The sequence below is a fragment of the Marmota flaviventris genome, chromosome 4 (genome assembly GCF_047511675.1).
Source record: "Marmota flaviventris isolate mMarFla1 chromosome 4, mMarFla1.hap1, whole genome shotgun sequence".
Lineage (NCBI taxonomy): Eukaryota > Metazoa > Chordata > Mammalia > Rodentia > Sciuridae > Marmota > Marmota flaviventris.
In genome coordinates this window covers 94,011,117-94,019,672 of record NC_092501.1, presented here as the reverse complement: position 1 = coordinate 94,019,672, position 8,556 = coordinate 94,011,117, and the positions used below count along the sequence as shown (strand labels likewise).

Here is an 8,556-nt window from a genome sequence, read left to right as displayed (position 1 = left end):
TGATCAAACTTACACATGATAGTAATTATTTATTTTCTTTTTTTAAAATTTGTTTTAATTATTTACACATGACAGTACAATGACCTTGACATATCATACTTTTGAATCACATGGGATACAATATCTCATTTTTCTGAGTATACAGAAATCTTAATATGCCTTTATGCTTCTAAGAAGAGAGACACGACCTTGAATTCTGAACATGCTTTAGGTTTCATGCACTTCTTATATTTCCTTTGTAATACAAGAATAGTATCAGATAAAGAAAATCTTGACATTCATGTAAACATAAATTTTTCAACAACAACAGCAACAACAACAAAAAACCTAGGTACTGGAAGATTCTCCTTAGGATATAGCAAAATTATTGAAGATCTCGTCATTTGGGTCTATTTGTGAGACAACTGTACATTATTACTTTGTATACTTTTGCTTGCTTTTTGACTTTAAACAAATTTTTATTAGAAAATGTTGTCACATAATTGGATATTTCTCTACTTAGTACAAAATTATTCTTATTCTCCATAGAGAACTTCTTAGCTGGTGATGGTAAGACTAAAATCCTGATTTTAGCAGAATAATAGCAGAAGTGCCTTAGTGACTTAAGCTGAGAGCAGTACATTGGTGAATGACTTTGTCTTTTCATTCACTGTGGCATCATTTGTCCCACTGGCCTCAGCCCAGCTACTCCACTGGAAGTCTTACCAGTCATTCACTCAGTTTTCCATTTCATATCCACTAGTTGTGATATCTTATTTCTCAGTGATTTCTTTAATGAGTTTTTTTTTAACTCGATATTTGTCATCTTTTCCTTTTAAAAGCATGATATCATCTTTGGTGACAAGGCCTCTCCAAGTTTTCCTAAGTCACAAAGTTAAACATCTTTAATACTTACTCTTCTACAAACACTGTGACAGTAGCAAAGTCATATGTTGAAGTTGGTACTTTCTATTGTCACCACAATCTGAAGACCAACTTTTAGCCTTTTCAAAACAAGTGTACTTAGCTTCCCCTTCAATACCTTCAGTAATTATAAACAAGGGTTTACCATAAGTGCTGGCAATTTCAAGAGCAGCTACAATGGACTTTTCACTCAGTAGAACATGGGCATTCATGGATTCACATTTATGATTTTTGATGTATTAATAATGTATAGAGAAATATAGACTCAATCAAACAGGACTTCAATAACTTCTAATTTATCATTTAGTGTTTTACCATGCTTTACTGTGATGACACCCTTTCTTCCAGCCTTTTTCTTTGTGTTAGAAATGACATTGCCAATTTCTTTGCCTCTATTTGCAGAATTTAGAGTAACTTGAGCCATTTCTTTGTTATCACAGGTTTAGACTGCTTCCTAAAATCAGCAATGATAAAATCAATACCTTACATCACACCTCTCCTAATATCCACTGGATTGACTCCTTTGCTTCTTGAAGACTTCCTTCACAATAGAGCATACCAATATAGTAGCAGGGGTAATAACATTCCTGTCCTCTTCATTTGTGTTCTTGGCAATGTCTTGAACAAGTTTAGCTCCAATTTTGTATTTATCCTTTGAATCAATTGCTTTAATCTGTTACTTTGGGACTTCCCTACCTCCATTCAGTAATTGCTGTTCCTTCCTTTGACCTCATTGTAATAGCTACAGTATTGGCTAAAAGGTCTACACTTTGAAGAATTAAGACTCAGGCATTAAATCTTTGATATAAGTTCAACTGAGATGAGGAGCCAGTGCCCTGGACACTGGTCTCATCCGGTGACAGTAGATTATGGAAGTATTTCCGTGCAACATGGATAAGGAGTTTTCAGAGGAGGCCATTGGCAGCAAGTAAGGCTGAAGGAATTTTTCTTGAATAATATTAAAGTACAAAGGAAGATACTTTATGCATGTTCCTAGTACATCTTAAACTTAAATATGCATCTGTACAAATTATGGTGAAATAGGTACATTTATATGATTATTTTCTATTAACAGTAAAACATTGGAAAGTCCATACTGTATCTGTGTATAATAATTTTGTGCTTTACATATCTGGTAAAATGTTGAACCTTTTAAAACAGAGTTTGAGAGTACTGACAGAATTTTACGGTCATGCCTTTGAAAAATAAAGGAAGATGGAGAAAATGACTCATCACATTGCTTCAAAGAGTGGATTTTTTATTGTTGTTTTTATGATATCAGAGCAATGAGCTCCTGGATAAGAAGAGAGTGCTTTTATGAAAACCTTAAGCTATTGATTGGAGAGATAAACTCTACTGCTCCAAAGGGCCTTAAGGTAAAATATGAGGAGAAAGTAAAAAAAAAAAAAAAAAAAAAAAAAAAAAAAAAAAAAAACTGAGATGAAACAGTTTCATAAAATACAGTGGGATCTAGAGTGCAGTATTAATATAGAAAAAAGAAAAATGATGGAAATATAGGAAAGTTCTCACCAAAACAGTATGGGACTTACTTAAAACTACTTTTAACATGTGCACGAACAAAACAGAAATATAAACATGGAGTATTTGAAATATGACAGTGGATTTATACAATTTCCATAATATAGATACAGAAACAAAACTTCTTAAAAAATGTACAGGGTAGGTTTTATAGATGTAGCCTGGCATTATAAATGCCCATTTAAAATTTATCTTCTTTAATATCAGCTAGATGAGCACAAAAATTATACTCATTTAAAGATGGTGATTAATTAATTGTATCTTAATTCAAAAGTTGTATTTCTAAATAAAGGTAAATGGAGTAATGGAGTAAGGCCATTTGTCATGGTGAGCATGCTTCTAAAGAAATTATCTGCTAATAATGTGTGTTCTTAGTCAATTGGTCAGATAAGTGATTTTATTTTTCTAGCACTATCAAAAACTGAGCCAAGAAAATAAATAGCAATAATAAAAAAATTCAGCTGACTATGTTGTTATAAAATCACATCAAAAAACTTTTTTTTTTGCATTTATTTCCTAATTTTTTTGAGAAGTTAAAATTTTTTCAAGTGGGAGAGGTATCTCTCCCTCCTCCAGAGATGAGGAGTGAAGACATTGTTTAGCTTTGTGTGAGTTTTGGAGGTCATCACAATGACTACAGAGGGTGAATAGCAAGCAGCATACAGAGGCCAAGAAAGCAAACTATCTTCTGGAGCCCAGAAAAGTTCCTCACAGCAAAGATCAATTGCCCAAGCAAATTACCAGGAGTGACTTTGCTGATAACAAGAGCAAATAAATTCTAACTGCATACTTGATTTGGATCATTGAGAAAGCACTGATTAAGTGAAAGATACCAGACTTTTTTTTTTTTTTTTGGAATGGTGAATAGCATTTGTTTTTCTTTTAATTTTTAATTTGTTTTAATTAGTTATATATGACAGTACAATGCATTTATGCACTTTGATATATCATACATATATGGGATATAACTTCTCATGTTTCTGAGTATACATGTTCTAGAATCATATTAGTCATGAAGTCACATATATACATACAATAATAATGTCTGTTTCATTCTACTACCTTTCCTTCCCCACATCGCCTCCCCTCCCCTCCCATCACTTCCCTCTACCTAATCTAAGGGAATGCTAATCTTCCCTAGTGCCCCCCCTTCCCCCACCTTATTGTGAATTAGCATCCGCATGTTAGAGAAAACATTCCGCCTTTAGTTTTGTGGGATTGGCTTATTTTGCTTAGCATGATATTCTCCAGCTCCATCCATTTACCAGCAAATGCAATAGTTTTATTCTTCTTTATAGCTGAGTAATAGTCTATTGAGTATGTATATCACATTTTCTTTATCCATTCACCTATTGAGGGACATCTAGGTTGATTCCATAATCTAGCTATTGTGAATTGAGCTGCTATAAATATAGATGTGGTGGCATTACTACAGTATGCTGATTTTAGGTTCTTTGGGTATAAACCAAGGAGTGGGATAGCTGGGTCAAATGGTGGTTACATTCCCAGTTTTCTGAAGAATCTCCATACTGCTTTCCACAATATTTGCACCAATTTGCAGTCCCACCAGCAATGTATGAGTGTACCTTTTTCATCACATCCTCGCCAACATTTATTGTTGCTTGTATTCTTGATGATTGCCATTCTGACAGGAGTGAGATGAAATCTTAGAGAAGTTTTGGTTTACATTTCTTTAATTGCTAGAAATGTTGAACACTTTTTTATATATTTGTTGATCGATTGTATTTCTTCTTCTGTGAAGTGTCTCTTCAATTCCTTAGCCCATTTATTGATTGGGCTATTTGGTTTTTTGGTGTTAAGTTTTATGAGTTCTTTGTATATCCTAGAGATTAATGCTTTATTGGAGGTGCATGTGGTAAAGATTTTCTCCCAATCTGTAGGCTCTCTCCTCAAGTTATTGCTTCCTTTGCCGAGAAGAAGCTTTTTAATTTGAATAGATCCCATTTATTGATTCTTGATTTTACTTCTTGCACTTTAGGAGTTGTTTTAAGGAAGTAATTTAGGAGTCATATTAAGGAAGTCATTAGTACTAATGTAAACTTAGTACTACTTTTTCTTCTATCAGGTGCAGGGTCTTTGTTCTAGTGCCTAAGCCTTTGATCCACTTTGAGTTGATTTTTGTGCAGGGTGAAAGATAGAGATTTAATTTCATTTTACTATATATGGATTTCCAGTTTTGCGATAACCATTTGTTGAATAGGCTATCTTTTCTTCAGGGAATATTTTTGGCACACTTGTGTAGTATGAGATAACTTTTATTTATGTGGGTTTGTGTCTGTGCCCTCTATTCTGTACCACTGGTCTACAAGTCTATTTTGATGCCAATACCATGCCACTTTTGTCACTATAGCTCTGTAGTATAGTTTAAGGTTTTGGTATTGTGATGCCTCATGATTCACTTTTCTTGTTAAGGATTGCTTTAGCTATTCTGGGTCTCTTATTTTTCCAAATAAATTTTATAACTTCTTTTCCTATTTCTATGCAGAATGTCATTGGGATTTTAATAGGAATTACATTAATTAATCTGTATTAAGCTTTTGGTAGTATGGCCACTTTGACAATATTAATTCTGCCTACCCAGGAGCATGGGAGATCTTTCCATCTTCTGAGTTTTCTTCAATTTCTTTCTTTAGTGTTCTGTAGATTTCATTGTAGAGGTCTTTCACCTCTTTTATTAAATTGATTCCCAGTTATTTTATTTTATTTTGAGGTTATCGTGAATGGTAGTTTTTCTAATTTCACTTTCAGTGGATTCATCGCTGATGTATAGGAATGTGTTTGATTTATGGGTGTTGATTTTATATCCTGCTACTTTGCTGAATTCATTTATTAGTTCTAGAAGTTTTCTGGTGGAATTTTTTGGATTTTCTAGATATAGAATCATGTCATCAGCAAACACTGGTAGTTTGAGTTTTTCTTTACATATTTGTATCCCTTTAATTTCTTTCTTTAGAGTTTCAAGGATGATGTTGGATAGAAGTGGTGAATGAGGACATCTTTGTCTTGTTTCAGTTTTTAGAGCAAATGCTTTTAATTTTTCTCCGTTTACAATAAGGTTGCCCTTGGATTTAGCATATACCGTTTTTACAATGTTGAGGTATGTTTCTACTACCCCTAGTTTTTCTAGTGTTTTAACATAAAGGTGTGCTATGTTTTGTCAAATGCTTTTTCTGTATCTATTGAGATTATCATATAATTCTTGTTTTAAATTCTATTAATATGATTACTATTAATAGATTGAGAAGTTAAAATCTATTATGTTTATAGATTTCTATATGTTGAACCAACCCTACATCCCTGGGATGAACTCCACTTGGTTGTGGTGCACTATCTTTTTAATATGTTTTTTTATATGCAATTTCCCTGAATTTTATTGGGAATTTTTGCATCTATATTCATCAGGGATATTGGTCTGAAGTTTTCTTTCCTTGATGTGTCTTTGTCTGACTTTGGTATCAGGGTGATATTAGCCTCATAGAATGAGTTTGAAAGGGTTCCCTCCTTTTCTATTTCATGGAATACTTTGAGGAGTATTGGTGTTAATTCTTCTTTGAAGGTCTTGTAGAACTCAGCTGAGAATCCATTTGGTCCTGGGCTTTTCTTGGTTAGTAGGCGTTTTCTATTTCATTACTTGAAACTGATCTGTTTAAATCATGTATCCCATTTAGTTTGGGTAGGTCATATGTCTCTATAAATTTGTAGATGTCTTTGACATTTTCTACTTTATACAAAATGAAGAAGGAAATATCACAATGGTCTCATCTGAAATACAGAAGATAATTAGAAACTATTTTGAAAATTTATACTCTAATAAAATAAAAAAAACACTTTTTAAGTCAACAATAACCATAGAATAAGATGTAAAACCCTAGGAATGAGAAAAAGGGCAATTCAAAAAAAAAATTAGAGAAATCCAATATAGGGAAATATTTTAGAGAATTTCTAAAGTCACAAAGGTCACAATTGATGGAATGTCACAAAAGTTTGTCCAGTACAAACACTTATAATTCTTTTGTGCTCTTGGACAGAAAACTATATTTGTTCTCCCTTCCTTTTCTTATTTCTGTGTTATCCATTTCAGGGAGAAGGCTGCTTTGTCCATCTGGCATTCTTTCCCTTATCTCTCTGGCTCTAACTCAAATGTCACTTTTCTTGCTTAAAAAAAATCTCCCTTCTTTCAAGCAAATTATTTTCTTTATCATAAGTTACCTAATATTTCTCATATATTACCAAAAGCTTTGGCTAAATCCCTTCTAATGAATCAATGTTGATTTATGCAACAGGTATGCTTTCTGTCTAAAATGGTCCACGCTCATTACTAGGCACTGAGCATATGGCAGACTCAGACCCTGTTGTCATGAGACTTACCCTTTATTTGGAAAAAGAGATGCTAACTGCATAACTAAAACCAACATTAGTGAGGGTTATAATAGAGGTCCTGTAAAACCAATGTAATTCCACTTAATCTAGCAAGCAAGAAAGGACAATCTATGTAATTAACTGATATTAAACTGAGAACTGATGGATAATGTGATGTTAGCCAAGTAAATAGAGAAGAATCTGCTAGGCAGACTGATTAGCAGATTGAGGAGGCCCAGAGGAGAGAGTGCCATGCACTATAGGAACTGATGAAAGTTCCAGCAGAGTGGCTGGAAACAGAGATGAGATGAATGGAGGGTCACAGGACTGAAGCAGAGCTAGGGCACGAGGGGACCCCTTAACCACCTGAGGAAATTGGAGTTCATCCAAAGTCCATGAGATGACATTGAGAGATTTTATAAAGAGCACTATCATATTCATGTCTATGATATATTAAGATCATTATTGTCCTATTATGAATTACTGATTTATTTTTTGTTTACTACTCATGAGGTTTTCCATAGTACATATCTTCTATTATGTCAAATATTTATTAAGGAGAAGGAGAACGTCTTAACTATGTTTCTATTCCCAACTTCATACACTTCAAGATTTGTCTATTTTTGAAGAATTGGTTTTTGTTTTTGTTTTTGTTTTCTTTTTGGTACCAAGAATTGAACTCAGGGGTACTTAATCGCTGAACCACATCCCTAGTCCCTCATTTTTTAAAAATTTTATTTAGAGACTAGGTATTGCTGAGTTGCTTAGGGCCTCATAAGTTGCTGAGGCTGGCTTTGAACTCTCAATTTTTCTGCTTCATCTTCCCTAGGCCCAGAGATTACAGGCATGCACCACCACATCAGGCTAAAGATATTTTTGATTGTGGTGAAATGCATGTGACAGGAACTTTAATATTTCAAACATATTAAAGAATTGTATTCTGTGGCAGTTAGCAAGGACGCTTTCTCTTGGCAAAAAAATTCTACCTTTGACTTTTCACGCCCAACTATTGGCAAATAGAAAGTTTTACCTGTCAAGCCTCAAGGAGAAAGGCTGCTTTTCCCCCAGCCAATTTAGGGCACCACCAGTTCACTGCTATCTCTTAAGGGAGCTGCAGTCAAGGACGCAGTCTCCCTTGGCCACCACATACTTCAGCATATCTGTATGCCTGGACCAGATGCCTTTATTCAGAAGCCTTTTTATGGAGTCCTTTAGCAGAGGTCTTCCTCAGGCAGAGGGAAAATCGAAGAAATTGTTCTCCTCTGATTTAGTATGTGGCACTTTTCTTCTTTTAGTTTTTCTCCCATCCTCTCTCCGGGTCTCTGGTTCTTAAAACTACAGGAGCTTTATATTGGGCCCCAAGGAGGAAAGGCTGTGAAATGAGCCTCAGGTTTAAACTGATCAATCCAACCCTGTTACAGCAATATTATATGGGAAGAGTGGAACAGTGGGGAAGCTGATTTCATTGGGTTAGGCTCTCTCTTAAATTATCTGAGATTTACTGGCCTATTTCAGGTTATCTTTATCAGCATATCCAACACCTTGAATCGCTAGCTAAGCTCCTAATGGTAGCTCCCCAATGTTGTGCAACCATCACCCTATCTAGCCCCAGAATATTCTCATCACTCCAAAGAGACACAATACTGTAATGAACATTCCTTAATAAGTGGACATGTGGGAGGGGTGGTCATAAGATATCTGTAGCATTATATAACACAAATTTAGTTTTAATTG

General features: G+C 34.4%; 1 pseudogene; it reads right to left on the bottom strand.

The window, feature by feature from the left end:
- Positions 1-716: 716 nt before the first annotated feature.
- Positions 717-1,822, bottom strand: LOC114097605 (60 kDa heat shock protein, mitochondrial pseudogene; annotated as a pseudogene).
- Between the last annotated feature and the right edge of the window lie 6,734 nt (positions 1,823-8,556).